Source organism: Littorina saxatilis, linkage group LG12 (assembly GCF_037325665.1).
Source record: "Littorina saxatilis isolate snail1 linkage group LG12, US_GU_Lsax_2.0, whole genome shotgun sequence".
NCBI classification, from domain to species: Eukaryota; Metazoa; Mollusca; class Gastropoda; order Littorinimorpha; family Littorinidae; genus Littorina; species Littorina saxatilis.
This window is the reverse complement of record NC_090256.1, coordinates 39,692,980-39,706,332: the sequence shown is the minus strand read 5'-3', so window position 1 is coordinate 39,706,332 and position 13,353 is coordinate 39,692,980.

Sequence of the window (13,353 nt, the reverse complement as noted above, 5' to 3'; positions counted from 1 at the left end):
TCTCTCTCTGTCTGTCTGTCTCTGTCTCTCTCTGTCTCTCTCTCGGTCTCTATCGGTCTGTCTGTCTGTCTCTGTCTGTCTGTCTGTCTCTCTCAGTCTCTCTCTCTCTCTCTCTTTCTCTCTCTCTCCCTCTCTCTCTCTTTCTCTCTCTCTCTTTCTTTCTATCTATCTATTTGTCTCTCCATGCCTTTCACTATCTGTAATATCGTTGTCCCAAGACAAATGGCAAGGCCAGAATAAAGAAATACGGGTCGCAGTGCTATCAATCTGAAAAAAAAGTATCTCTTTTGGTCACAATGTTAACCCCATCGTGCGGAAATTGTCAGATGATCATGCTGTCATGTTGAACTTTGGTTTGGTTGGATGAGTGCTTCACTGTCATTGTTTACTTGCACACACACACACACACACACTGACACACACACACACACAGCACTCACGTACGCATACACACACACACACACACACACAAACACTCACTCACACACACACACACACACACACACACACACACACACACACACACAACCTCCGCCCCGCCCCACTCTCATTGTTTAAACTCAGTTGGCATTACTAAACCCTCGACTTTATTTTCGGCTCCGACGCGGGTGCAAAGAAGGACAGAGTCGTGGAATTTGTGAAAATACTTGACTTAGGTCAAAGTGATTTATTGTCCTGGAGTGAGCAGCAAACTCTTCTGGAGGTTGTTTACACGGTTTTTTTTTCAGGCCCAGACAGTGCAACCTTTCCCAAAAGCACTTCTTCGCGACTGAGGTCCCTACATCTCACACATTCGTCAGTGACTGTTGCAAAGCCGAACGATTCACCTAAACAATCACGCAACAACAGCCGTTAAACAAGCGTGCCAATTCCATAACAGCTTTTGCCTCGTGAAGAATTCCCTCCATCGCTTCCTGTTCCACCCCCCCCCCCCCCCCCCCCCCCCCCCACCTGAAGCCGATGCAGTGGTTGCATAGTGGTTGCATAGTTCCGTCTGGAATAGCTAGCGTGGCTGTTTTATCGTCTGAACAGCACAACCTCGACACACTTCTGGCACGAGGCTGTTGCATCAGCGTTTGTTTTTGGCTTCTTTGCGTGCCGCTTCTCAATCTGCCGAGTCTACAGCAACACGAAAAAAAGGTCGTTTACATTGCATGGTACGGGTGCTTGAGCATGGGTTACCTTTACTTGTATTTGTCCTCCACAAAATAACTTAAAGGTGCTCCGTGCTGCCTTACCTTAAACTGTGGAATTGGAACAGTGTAAATTGTCCAACAGCAGGAAACAGGTTATGACATTTCTTGTTGTTGTTTGCTTTGGAAAATTGACCGCTGTTCCGCCACCCGAGTGCCGCTGCTCAAGGGTTCGCTGCACAACATTGTGTCAAGAGGGCCTTGTATTAAGCAAAATGTTTTCCCATTGTCGGGATCTGACACTGGGACAGTACTTTTTGACCCTGAAACTAAGAAACACCTGTCTTGTAAACGTTTTTCCTCGGATATTGACTTCATAGAACCGCTCTGTCCATTTTAGCGTTGTATAATTGTGTACAAGTTAATGACGTACGTCATAACTGGTTGGATGACGAACACGAAATTTTGCATACAACTTTTTTTATTATGAGTGTGCGTATACATGTATGCCCAATTTCATTGCATTTGCTAAACTCTTTCGTGTTTTGATCAAGAAATTTCTTAACAACCGTGTTTTATAGTCAAGCGAAACGGGTCACCTTGTGTTATGCCCAAATATGGCGATCACAGGTCACCTAGAAGGTGTTTCTGACGCTAATAATGCCGCAAAATGGATGAACAAACTGCAGACAAATCGCCATGCTTTGCCTCAAAAGTGCAGTATCGACCTTGTTTTCGACCCTAACGCCCTAACTAAATGGGGGAAAAGCCAGAGAGACAGACCGAAAAAAAAGAGTGAGACCGACGTCACAATAGACGAATTCCGAAAATAACTCTGTCGGGTTTGTATGTGTTGTGGGAGAGGGAATGCCCTTGTACTTGCGTTTCCTCTGACAAACATTAGAGGGGCCAATCACTAGCAAGGGGTGTGTCGAAAACACATACCCGACGGAGTTAGTTACGGAAATCGTTTATTCACCTGTGCCCAGTGCAGAAGTGACTGTCTCTTCCGTATCGGTCTGTCCAACCGACGCTGCTAGCAGAAGAACTCCCGAGAGAGATCACAATCCAGTTTCCCCATACTAACGGATGCCTACTTGAAGGCTTGCCTTTTGCTTGTATCGTTTTGTGCTCTCGAATAGAGAACGACGATGCTCTCTAATGCACTGAAACTGTGGAAATGGGACAGGTTAAATTTCCCACCTGCTACTGCAAGTGGAATGGACCAATTTTAAACTGTCTACTTTTGAGAAAAAATGGCAGTTGAAGGGTTACTTTTAATTTTCCTTTCTCCAGTTTATAATGGCCCACCTTCTCTTTTGCTGTCCCGAAAAGCGCAAGTGAGCCGGTGTACTTAATAGTTCACACTTGATAAAAGTGGTAAAAGAAGGAATTAATAAGTAAACTGTGTTGTGTTATCCTGCAACTACGGAAATAGGCCTCTCTAAATAATTGTCTTTTTGTTACGCCTGCTTGAAGGATGGGTTGCTTAATCCTGTCCTTCCGGTAAAGGAAAAACGACCGGCATTACTGTTGTCCTCAAACTGCGGAAACTGGTCATTGAAAAATGTCTTGTACCCACGAAACATTGTTGTTTTGATTACTTTCGCGGCTATACAAGAAGCTCTGTGCCATGATTTTATGGAGTTGCGGGGAAAGATGCGCGTTGACTACCCTGCAGCTACGGAAATGAGTTGTTCTTCGCTGCCTTGCAGGTACTTGAGTGAAACACAGCAAACCCTCTTGTAGCCATGTTCAAGCAATAGTGGAAACCCCTTTTAAGACCTAAATAAGTCTGAGAAAATCAGGTCTTAAAAGGGAGGTTGTCTTAAAATGGGGGTAAATTTGCAAAGGTTATCAATTTAATATCTAAGAAAACAGGGTGATACATTGTAGACGGATGCATGTTATTGATTAAAAGCCCCACAATGATGTGCTTGGTAACAAACAAACAAACAAAACAACAAAAAAAACCAGGGTCTTAAAAGAAAGGGAGTCTTCAATTGGGGAATATTAAAAGGTTGGGGGGGGGGGGGGGGCTACTGTATATATAATATCCAGAGAAGTTTTGCTTTAAATTGTGTTGTAGATGTATACGGCAGCAAAGTGTTGAAACTTGGCCTGGAGCTACGGACTGATGATGAGAAGCTCTCGTGCTGTCTTTTCAGTTGTTGCGAAGAACAAACGTTGAAAATTGACATGCAAAAGAATTCCTTTCAGTAAAATGTGCAGGTATCCGAGATGGAAAATGATCAGTTTATTTTGACCTGTAGGTGGAGAGACCTTAAGGTGTCTTTATTTTCCATGATTAGTTCTCTTTGCTATTTACTGACAGATCGATAAAGAACAAATTTATTCCATCACACTTGTAGGTGTTCAAAATATGCAAGCTGGTGTCTGTAGTTGGATTTTGTACGTCTTTCTTTCTTTTTACAATGCTTTCACACACACACACACACACACACACACACACACACACAAACACTCACACACACACACGCGCATGCACGCACGCACATACACACACACACACACACACACACACACACACACACACACACACCAAAATGTCATGCCGACGTCTCTATGAAAGGCCATTTACAGCTGATTAGAACCTATCGGGGCCAAACAGATTTCCATCGTTCGTAATCAACTTGTCCGTTTATCGCGTCCCTGCGAGTTTTGCATCCTATCTACCTCCCATCCTCTTGAAATCTGTGACATCAATGATTAGGAACATGAATTTTTGCCATGCCTTTTCACCTCAGTTTTAAGCGGTGGAGGGTGGGTTTTTTTCTCCTCTCTTCATTACCATTCGACGTTTCTCGGTGTGGTGCTTGGTATTTTTGAACGCAGTAGCAAAAACGGATACGTTATCGTTGGAGTCTAGGAGGGTTTATCTCGTTCTGTGACAGAGATAGGTTGGTAATGGAAAATGACCGAGTGGAGACTCGCATTCCTCCTACCACGGGCCAGGCATTCCTCTTCAGTCTCTTATCCGACCTGGACCTTGATGAAGATGGATTTGTTTGTCAGAGAGAAAAACAAAATATGTATGGTCCTCGAAAAATTCACTCCGTCATACCGACGCCAGAGGGCACGCGCGCACGTGCTGGGTCACACTGACTGGTGTACACGCTTGTCCAACTTGAAGCTATCACTGGGTCGCGAACGTACTTACGCAATCGGAATGGACGAGCTGACAGACAGACAGGCGTGCAGGCAGCCATGTAGACGGAGGCACAGGCTGTCTCATCTTCTTCTTCTTCTGCGTTCGTGGGCTGAAACTCCCACGTACACTCGTGTTTTTTGCACGAGTGGAATTTTACGTGTATGACCGTTTTTTACCCCGCCATTTAGGCAGCCATACGCCGTTTTCGGAGGAAGCATGCTGGGTATTTTCGTGTTTCTATTACCCACCGAACTCTGACATGGATTACAGGATCTTTTTCGTGCGCACTTGGTCTTGTGCTTGCGTGTACACACGGGGGTGTTCGGACACCGAGGAGAGTCTGCACACAAAGTTGACTCTGAGAAATAAATCTCTCGCCGAACGTGGGGACGAACTCACGCTGACAGCGGCCAACTGGATACAAATCCAGCGCGCTACCGACTGAGCTACATTACATCCCCGCCCAGGCTGTCTCATGACCTAAATGACAAACACATACACACACACACACACACACACACACACACACACACACATGGCAGGCACATGGCACACACACACACACATACACACACACACACATACACACACACACACACACACACACACTGAATGATCTATATATGAACGGTGATATGGATTGCTCTGTAGCGTCATTCAGCTCTACACTCCACTTCCCGAAAGAACGAGTGCGGGAGTGGATGAGGCGCGCAGAGAAGAGAGAAGGGGGGAGGGACTGGGGGAGAGGGAGAGGGGAAGGGAGGGAGAGAGAGAGAGACAAAGAGACAGAGAGGGGCAGAGAGACAGATACAGAGAGAGACAGAGAGTGAGAGAGAGTGAGAGAGAGGAACAAAGAGGCATATTAACACTCTCAGTATTGCGTTCAACGATGAGCCCTTTTGGGCTGCGACCATTAAAATTTAGACAACACATAAAATGAGCCACATTTAGAGGTGGGGTGGGGGGGGGTGGGTGGGTGGGGAGTTGTATAGAAAGACGAAACGTTGGTTACAGACCAGCAACCAGATCATTAGTATCTGAGAAACCAAGGGACATAAGCCCCCAACAACAGTGAGAGTAACGCGGAACCAGTCGCCTCACACCTCAAAGAATAACAAGTATTGAAATGAACAATCGAACTTTATCCTATAAAAAAAAAAAAAAACCACGTTCGGTCATGAGTACGTCAGAACGCAGCCCTCCTATGTACAAAATGATGCGCTATGTACAAAATGATGCGCTATGTACAAAATGATGCGCGATGTACAAAATGATGCGCGATGTACAAAATGATGCGCTATGTACAAACTGATGCGCGATGTCCAAAATGATGCGCGATGTACAAAATGATGCGCTATGTACAAAATGATGCGCTATGTACAAAATGATGCGCTATGTACAAAATTCAGTACGTTTTCATAACTGTTGACTATAATTATTCTCTGTTTTACGTGAATTTCGGCGTCAGAGGGTACTTACTATACCTACGATTTTACGTGATGTGTTACACCACCTTATTAAGCCTGTCCTTAACGGGGCGAAGTCGACTACGCGAAGCATGCTTCGCGAACCTTCCCGCACGAAGCTTAAGCACTGTGTTTTCGGTAAAAAAAAAAAAACCGACTTCGCGAAGTCGACTTCGGGCTCAATTGAAGATCGTCTTTACCAAACACTAACAACCTCCTCATTATATGAGATAACATTCTCGTATGTACATGTATGTGGTGGCATCAGGGCAACAGAAGCTGATGAGGGGGGCGATGCTTTACCACGTGCACCGGGAATGGGCTTTTTGGACGTAACGTACAGGGGAATGGGGAAATTCTCGAAGCGTGCACCGTGCACAGAGGTCCGGCGTGCACCGTGCATGGAGCTTTTTCGTAACATGCACCGTGGATCACCGTGCATGGCACTTTTTGCCTCAACGTGCACGTGCACAGACCCCCCCCCCCCCCCCCCCCACATGGTGACCCTCGCTGATGATTCAACGGTTATATTCCCCAAAGGACAGTGAACTCATACGATGCCAACAGTTGAGCTAAGAGTTGCTGCCCCCACACTGAAAGAATGGTTTCCGTTTTGACTTGACTTTAAAGGCGCACTCAGCACCCGAACATGAAAACCTGCGCGGACTGACTGAATATTAGGGTTTAACGTCCTCTTAGACCAACTGGTCTATATTGGGACAGGTATTGGTAATACGCTGAAGATATGGTGTGATACTTTGATTCGAACAAGCCCGCTGTGGCTGTCTTCTTCGACACACCAGCATTGGGTTTGTCTCGTCAAAGTATCGACATACGATCATGATAATCAGAGACGAGAGATGATGCATGCGTGTCTTCGTGTTTTCCAAGCCCTGAGACTTTCGCTGTGAACGTGGGATTTTTTTCGTGCGCATGTGTGCACACGGGGATGTTCGGACACCGAAGAGAGTCTGCACAAAGTTGACTCCGAGAAATAAATCTCTCGCCGAACGTGGGGATCTAACCCACGCTGATAGCGACCAACTGGCTACAAAGCCAGCGCGCTACGAACTGAGCTACGTCCCCGCCCCAACCTGCGCGGAGTTTCATTGGCTTCAGTAGGTTTCTGGCCCCTTCGTTTTGAGGTTGGCTGACTGACTCTGGAATAAGTCTCTATATGTCTGTCTGTCTGTTTGTCTGTCTGTCTGTCTGTCTATCTCTCTCTCTCTCTCTCTCTCTCTCTCTCTCTCTCTCTCTCTCTCTCTCTCTCTCTCTCTCTCTCTCTTCCCTCCCTCCCTGGATACGCTGAATTTATATACGGTTTTGTATATTTGATTGTATTTGCAGAGCTATGCTGCAATAATGCTAAAATCCACGTCATTGATTCTCTATTGTGCCTTGCTTATATGTGTATTTCTCCCCCATTATTATGTACTTTTCTGTGTAAATGACTGTATCATCATCATCATCATCATCATCATCATCATCATCATCATCATCATCATCATCATCATCATCATCATCATCATCATCATCATCATCATCTCAAACATGTGTATATTGGTGTTTGAAATTTAACTTCTATAGCGTTTCTGTTTTAGTATAAACTGGTAGTGTTTTGTTTGTTTGTTTGTAGGTTTATTGTCCAAAGGACAGATTGTAAAAAAAGGCCCAGCCTTAAATATTTATCCTTGTAAAATAAAGTCCAGTCTCAGTCTCAGTCTCAGTCGTTCGAAGGACTGAGTGTAAGACTGACAACACAAAGTCTTAAATCTTAATCCTTGTTAAATAAAATTGAGCTCTCTCTCTCTCTCTCTCTCTCTCTCTCTCTCTCTCTCTCTCTCTCTCTCTCTCTCTCTCTCTCTCCCTCTCTCTCTCTCTCTCCCTCTCTCTCTCCCTCTCTCTCTCCGCCCCTCTCTCTCTCTCTCTCTCTCTCCCTCTCTCTCTCTCTCTCCCTCTCTCTCTCCCTCTCTCTCTCCGCCCCTCTCTCTCTCTCTCTCTCTCTCTCTCTCCCTCTCTCTCTCTCTCTCTCTCCGCCCCTCTCTCTCTCTCTCTCTCTCTCTCTCTCTCTCTCTCTCTCTCTCTCTCTCTCTCTCTCTTGCGCGCGCGCGCGCGCGCTGTCTCTCTCTTTCTCCTTCTCTTGTCTTTCTTCCTTTCTTCTCAATTAAAAATGATCATAAAACAGCTAAAACAGGCTTCTCAGCAGCAGGAAAATCAAATGATCCCCCCCCCCCCCCCCCCCCCCCCAACAGCGGTAAGACCAGATTCTACAATGCCACCATCCTGTTTTCTACGCCAGAATGCAGCAAGATTTATTGAGCGAAACACGTTGAACGTGAGGTTACTCAGCATTCTCCTCAACCTCTCAGTCTAGTTTATGGCAGACAAAAATGGTTTAACAAGCCCGGAGCACTTGCGGAATGCAAAATAACATTGCTCAGGTATTTTCCCTTTACAAAACCATTCCCGTTTTACAGCAGCATGACACAAAACGTGCTTTCTATCACAAAATGTAAGTTCGCGTGAATTCTTTCAATTTCCGTGTTGTGTGGGTTTCATGGACAATTGGAATGACAGGTTTAGTCCAATCGTAGTTAGAAACTTGTCTGTTTACCTGTGAAGATGGCAAACAAACAAACAGTAAACAAACAAGCAAACAAACAAACAAACAAACAAACAAACAAACAAACCTATCAGAACAAACCAAAACTTGAGAGGCACTGTATTCATGTTTGTTGTTGTTGTTTTTGCTGTTTGAGATGCTGATGGCGATGTAGATGAGTAAGAAGATGATGTTTACAGCTGAGCAGTTGTTGTCGATTTACTTTTTCACTTTGTCAAGTGCTGTCAGATATGACAGAAGCAAATACAAATGTATATACTTTCCATTCCAAACCAAGAACATTTGCTTCACGCATAAATTGAGCTGAATCGTAGAATAGCTTTTTTTTCTAGTTTATAGGTGCGGTAGCACTACGGCTGCAAGGCATGGAACGCTAGTTAGTTAACCCCTGACTAGAAGTAGGGGGCGCACCAAAACCGAACAGATATCAAATGTCAAAAATATACAACATTGCTTCGTTTGAGTTCGTCAGCACTATGGGACAATAGTGGCAACACATAGGGTCAGATACACAACCGAAAAGATAAACAGCTCGCAACAGATTCATTTCATTGTCTTTCGGTCGAATGACACGTTTTCCGGAACATTGAAAGCTAAAGACTTGGGGCATGGAAGATCGACAGATACAAGTACTCTTGTTAAAAAAAAGAGTAGAGAACGGTGATGACCGAATCGGTAACAGCAATCTAAATGTCTCGTTTGTCTCAATCATCTTTCAAAATATCTGTTTATTCTACATTCAGACAGTAAAATTGAGATGTATTGTAAAATAATGGAAATAAAACAACAAAAGTGCTTTTTTTATGATTCGAAAAAAATGTGAATTTTTTATTAAATTTTTTTTAATAGTTATAAAAAGTTTGATAAAAGACAAAAACCACGTTAAAATCAATAACAAAAATTCTTGACGGAAAAATACCAGAATTTTTTTTCTGAATGTTTTGTTTTCTGCTGTGCATTTTTGGTCGTCAAGTTAGTTCTTTGGCGTTCATTTTAACCAGTTCTTTAATTCTATGACCAATTGTCCCACGTCGACATAAACACTGCATGGCGAATAAGACTGGCATACATACACATCCAAGAAGGCGCTAAGGATGCCACTGATAGCACACGTAAAGTAGGACAGCCAAGACAATGTACTCCTACGAGAGTATAAAAGCAGCCTCAATACCGTGCTCGTTACCCTTAACATCCAAATGTAGTGCAGAGAGTTATTTTATCATAACCCCCCACCAACGTAACATGACAGGAAAAAGATGTGGTGGAACTAGAAGGGTCGAATTCGTCGTGATCTTTCGTTTCCTTGAAAGTTGCAACTCTAAAGTTAACAACAGTGGAACACTCCTTTTAAGATCCCCCAATTCAAGACTCCCTCCCCGCTTTTAAGACCCCATTTTCTCACATTCAGTTTCTGTTCAAAACCTCTGTAAATGTACCCCCATTTTAAGACTCCCTCCTTTTTAAGACTAATTTTCTCAGATTTTGGAAGGTCTTAAGGCAATGTCATGCACGAAAAACACCAAAATTAAACTTGGAGAATACATGGAATAACTTAGTTTTCTGGGTAGTTATTGAAGTGACCTATGAAAACAAATGAAACATATGTGAATACTACAGGACATAGACTGCCGTTGCTATGGAAACTGGCTTAAACAGCGCCATATTGGATTTCTAGGAAACGGTTTTACAGCAACATCATACACCAGAAATGCTTAATATTTGGCACAAAGATACACATGACTTTTATCTACAATCATATAGAACGATTTTTTTTTTTAGAAAAGACAACAGTTGAATTTATATTAATTTTTAAAATAAGGATTAATGAATATACGGTTAGACATTCATTAATCCCTATTACAAAAATTAATATAAATTCAACTGTAGTCTTTGGTAAAAATATAGTTCTATAGGATTGTAGATAAAAAGGCATGTGTATCTTTGTGCCAAATATCATGCATTTCTGATGTATGATGTCGCTGTAAAACCGTTTCCTAGAAATCCAACATGGCGGCTGTTTCCATAGCAACGGCGATCTGTGTCCATTAATATTTACAAATTTGTCATTCATTGTTATAAGTCACTTCAATAACTACCAAGAAACTGGGTTATTCCATGTATTCTCCAAGTTTAATTTTAGTGCAACACATCGCCTTAAAAGGTGGTTTCCACTGTACTTTTCGTAAAGAGCTTTTTCGGTTCATAAATTGTGTAAATTTACCTCCAGCCTAGGACTCCCTCCCTGATTTTCTTAGATTTTGAGGTGTTAAAAGTGGCAGTTTTACTGCATATGAGCAGTTTTTAAAAAATTTTTTTAAAAGAAATTGATTCATTTAAAAGAAAATTCCATCTCTGCACTAAAAACACCCTGGCTGTTGATTATTGGTATGGGTCCAAGTACATGGATGGTATCGTGCCATGCTTAAGCCTGGGTAAAGTGTACACGTTAGGGACCGTGTCTGTAAGAGGGTTCAGATGCTAAGGATCGGAGAACAAGTGTGAGACCTGCGAGTTGGACTCCGTCAGTGTGTCAGTCGACTTCTCAGAGGTCGACGGCCGGCATCCTCAGTTTTTGCAGCCTACTTCTGCTGCCCCCGTACTCCTAAGTCTAAGTGGATCCCTAGCTCCTTTGGGGGCTTTTTACCTGTGTCTGACATCCCACCCCGCCTAGCACCATAGCGCTTGTCTTTTTTTTTTTTCGTTCTTTTTTTCTTTCTCCCCTTTGGTGGTGTTCTTTTTACATTTAGTCAAGTTTTGACTAAATGTTTTAACATAGAGGGGGGAATCGAGACGAGGGTCGTGGTGTATGTGTGTGTGTGTGTGTGTGTCTGTCTGTCTGTGTGTGTGTGTAGAGCGATTCAGACTAAACTACTGGGCCGATCTTTATGAAATTTGACATGAGAGTTCCTGGGTATGATATCCCCGGATGTTTTTTTCTTTTTTTCGATAAATACCTTTGATGACGTCATATCCGGCTTTTTGTAAAAGTTGAGGCAGCACTGTCACACCCTCATTTTTCAATTAAATTGATTGAAATTTTGGCAAAGCAATCTTCGACGAAGGCCGGGGTTTGGTATTGCATTTCAGCTTGGTGGCTTACAAACTAATGAGTGAGTTTGGTCATTAAAAATCGGAAACTTGTAATTAAAATTATTTTTTTATTAAACGATCCAAAAACAATTTCATCTTATTCTTCGTCATTTTCTGATTCCAAAAACATATACATATGTTATATTTGGATTAAAAACAAGCTCTGAAAATTAAAAATATAAAAATTATGATCAAAATTAAATTTCCGAAATCGTTTTAAAAACTATTTCATCTTATTCCTTGTCGGTTCCTGATTCCAAAAACATATAGATATGATATGTTTGGATTAAAAACACGCTCAGAAAGTTAAAACGAAGAGAGGTACAGTAAAGCGTGCTATGAAGCACAGCGCAACCGCTACCGCGCCAAACAGGCTCGTCACTTTCACTGCCTTTTGCACTAGCGGCGGACTACGTTCAGTTTCATTCTGTGAGTTCCATAGCTTGACTAAATGTAGTAATTACGCCTTACGCGACTTGTTTCTTTCTTTTTTTTTAGATCGAAAACGACATTAAGTTTAAACTCGTTTATTTTCCATGTCTGAAATGTTGTGTTGCATAATTGTTGTCGGGCGTTGCTTTTGCCTGGCTGATCTAGGTAAAGTGGATGATGAAGCTGCCTTTGAAGACTGTCAGACTGGCTCTTACATGAGTGTTTCCGCTGGAAGGCTTTGACGCCCTCTCACTAAGACCCCCCCTCCCCCACCCCCCACCCCCCCCCCTCTCCCCCACCCTCTCCCCCACCCTCTTGCATAGTATAGAGCTTTTCTTGCTTGTAAGTTGTAGCACATCCTAATGAACGACGTAATAGACGGCGTAACTGAATTATGAAGGTTATATCTCGGTCAGTGTTGTGTCTTGTTTCGTTAATGACTTCCTCATTGTGTGTGTGCGTGTTGATGGGTGGGTTTTTTTCCCTTCAGTTTAAGAATATTTTAATTTAGGATTGTGGACTCCTGTTTCTTTGGAAGAGTTTCAAGTTCTTTCTCAGAATACTGGTATGACGTTTTGAAGGAAGAGTTCTTCCCATGTATAGGCATTTCGGCTCGCCATCTTAAATTAGGCCAGGCTTCCACACGGGGTAAGACCACCCCTCCACTTTGACACATACTAACATATCAACAGCTTAGATGCTTTGGTGGGAATATTTTGTGAAAAAGCTTTTCTGACTGATGCTGATGACCATTTGATAAATGCATGTATCCAAAGATGTGCGTTCGTGCGCTCGTGCGTTCGTGCGTTTGTGCGTGCGTGCGTGCGTGCGTGTGTGTGTGTGTGTGTGTGTGTGTGTTTGTGTGTGCGTGCGTGCGTGTGTTTGTGTGCGCGCGTGCGTGCGTGTGTGTGCGCGTGTGTGTGTGTGTGTGTGTCTGCGTGCGTGCGTGCGTGTGTGTGTGTGTGTGTGTGCGTGCGTGTGTGTGTGCGTGTGTGTGTGTGTGTGTGTGTGTGTGTGTGTGTGTGTGTTGTACGTTTGAGGTGAGCCAAAGAGAGGACGACATGGCTAAAGAGTACTGTCTGGGTAACGGTGACGTTCAGCATAAAAAAACCATATTGACACATTAAAGGTAAACAAATAAGAGGTGGGAGGACGGAATGAGGTGTACGCTTTTAATACATCTTTTGGAAGGAAAATACAATGAACGAGGAGCACGTGAGATCTGGGACCGAGATCAGTGTTTCTTGGGCTCATGGTCTTTATTGTGAATCAGTCTCTCTCTCTCTCCATCTCTTTTCTTTCTGTCTTTTTTCCTTTCTTTCTATCTTCCTTTCCTTCTTTGCTTTCCTTCTTTTTCTTTATTTTATTTTATTCATTTATTTATTTCTTAACATCTGCTTTTCCGCTTTTGATAGAATGAAATCATGTCGTGTCGGA